The following is a 2631-nucleotide window of genomic DNA, read 5'->3' as shown; positions in this document are numbered from 1 at the left end:
GCCACGCCGATTCATGGCACAAAAGGAATTACCAATAAGGTGTGTCTCCTGCAGAAAGACCACATCTGGCGAAAGTCGTTTCAAATACTGCAGGACCACACCTCGCTTAATCCTATCCCCCAGTCCGTTAACGTTCCAGGACAATAAAGTCAGGTCCCTACCCCCCATCACATACAGAAGCCATCATTCGTCCACCCGAGAGCACCTTAAAAACACCAATACAATAAAGGGTTTGCCTTGCGGTAAAAACGAACAACACCCCACCCCAACCCACCCATCCCAACAGAACTCCCCCCTCCCTGCACCCCTGCATGAGCCCAAACAGCCCCCCCAAAGTGCAGTGTGCCTGTCGCCCCATGAATGATGAAACTAACTAGTCCCCCAGAGGAGGAGGGAGAGCCCCCAAGAGACCCCGTACCACCTCCACAGGAGGGAGACTTAACGAACAGTCAAAAATGACGACAATGTTGTCCAGAGCGAGGCCTACTGTTAGTCCCTCAGTCCTGATCCGGCGAGCCCTCCCCTCCAACCGCGCCCCCCCCACCCCCCCGGCCCCGATCCCCGGGCAAGGAGTCCAACCAGTCCACGGTCGCCTCGGGACGATCAAAAAAGTGCGTGCGGCCATCCACCTCCACCCGCAACTTAGCTGGAAAAAGCATCGCATACTTGAGGTTCAGGTCCCGTAGACGACGTTTGACTCCGAGAAAGCTCAGTCTCTGCTTCTGGACCGCTGGGGTGAAATCAGGATAGAAGTTTACGTCCATATTGTCAAGTCTGACCGGTCCTTGTTGCCTAGAAGTCTGAAGGATAGCGTCTCTGTCCCGAAAGTTGAAAATCCGGGCAATGAGAGGCCTCGGAGGGGCTCCGGCCTTAGGTCTTCCTCCGGGAACCCTGTGGGCACGTTCCACCGCAAAGAATTTACTCAGCCCCCGGGGCTGGAGATGGGTGAGAATCAGGTCCTCCACAAACAGGTCCGCCGCTGCCTCCTCACGTCCCTCCGGCACCCCGACAATGCGGACATTGTTCCTCCGGGCCCGACCCTCGGAATCCTCCAGTCGACGATCCATCAGGGCGCTCGCCTGGCCAAGCCGGCGCACCTCCTTTTGGAGGGCCGCCACGTCCGCCGTAAGGCCCAAGGTGGTGTGGGCCAAAGAATCGACCCGGTCATTGGTCTTGGATAAATCGGCCCTCACCAGGCCAACATCCACGTGGACCGAGTCAATCTTTTGCGCCAGTGTGTCAAAGCGCTGGTCCACCGAGGCCTTCATCTCGGCGATAGCGCCCATGACATCTCGCAGGGTCAGATCCGCGGGCAGCGCAGGAGCATCAGTCGGGCCCTCAGGGGACCTATGCGGCACCTCAGGAGATCCCTTCTGGAGGGTGTAGCGGTCCATGCTGTTGGACTGATGGGCTGCGCCACGGCGGGTCGATTTCACCTTTGCCCGGTCGCCATCTTGCTTTGTGGACATGGTTTCAGTCCCCAAATCGTGCCAATCACCTCGGAAAAGGCCGACAAACCAGTTCACGGGCTCCGGGGGGGGCAACCACAGGTCCGCAGGACGGATCACAGCCGGCGGGCCAGCAGGGCACCCCAACGAGGCCACACCACCGCACACCGCCCCGCAACCCAACCTCGCCTACGCAGCAAGGAGGGTGCAAAAGCGAAAGTGAAAGTGCGGGGTACGCGAGTCGCCCAGCCCTGCCCGCCGCTGTTGATCACTTTGTCTCCGGATCGCCCCGCAACTCCAATCCGGGGGGCCCGCGTGGAGAAGGCCGCAAACCTCAATCGGTGCTCCCGCCGGTGTCCGAGGTCCAATTTGGAAGCGGAAAACGGGTGACACCTCAGCTCGGGCTCACCAACACAGTCCCCTCATCTAGGACAGGATATTTTCAGGATTTATGTAGGAGGTCACGGAGGTCCTCGGGAGCCTCGCACCTACGCGGCCATCTTGGTTGCGCGCTAGGCTCCTCCCCCCAAAGTAGATTTTTAAATGCCTATTTTTGTGAGATGCATTTTCGACCGGCCAGAACATATTCCTTTGGAAAAAATGATTTGAATTGGATTGGTGTGAATCTTGTTTCTAGAGGTGGTGACAGGCTTTCAGCTACTTGAATAGGTCAAGCCAGGATACATAAAACGTATATAACCTATGTGAGTGTGAAAAATTAGCATATGCAGGAAGGAGCAATTTGTCCTACTTTCAAAACAGTTTCACTCCACGTCTGGAAACTTCCAGAGCTATGTAGAGAATACAAATGAGCTTTAAACTCATGTGGAAAGAGGTTTGTATGGAAAAAGGGAAACAAAAGCATATCGTACTCATAAAATTTTCAATATATAGATTCCAAAAAAGTGCTTCCAGCGAAAAGAGCTGAAAGAACACTATGGGATGTAAACCTGAATACCTTTCAATAATATGTTCTCCATCCATGCATACCACCTACATGATAAAAATCATCTCAGGTGGACGGATGACCGCGTGGCCTAATGGATAAGGCGTCTGACTTCGGATCAGAAGATTGAGGGTTCGAGTCCCTTCGTGGTCGTTTTTGGGTAAATTGGTCACACAATCTGCTTTACATTCAGAGTGGAAAAAGTCTTTTCCAATACTCTTGTAGTCCTCACTTTCT

At 54.5% G+C, this 2631-nt stretch overlaps 1 non-coding gene across 1 annotated transcript; it reads left to right on the top strand.

Moving 5' to 3' along the window:
- The first annotated feature begins 2474 nt into the window (after positions 1-2474).
- TRNAR-UCG (transfer RNA arginine (anticodon UCG)) lies at positions 2475-2547 on the top strand. Its single transcript has one exon. It is a non-coding gene; the product is annotated as a tRNA-Arg (tRNA).
- Positions 2548-2631: the final 84 nt, after the last annotated feature.

The sequence above is a fragment of the Triturus cristatus genome, chromosome 4_1, assembly GCF_964204655.1.
Source record: "Triturus cristatus chromosome 4_1, aTriCri1.1, whole genome shotgun sequence".
In the NCBI taxonomy this organism is placed as follows: Eukaryota; Metazoa; Chordata; class Amphibia; order Caudata; family Salamandridae; genus Triturus; species Triturus cristatus.
Note: the sequence above shows the minus strand (reverse complement) of the source record. Positions and strands in the feature narration are given on the sequence as shown.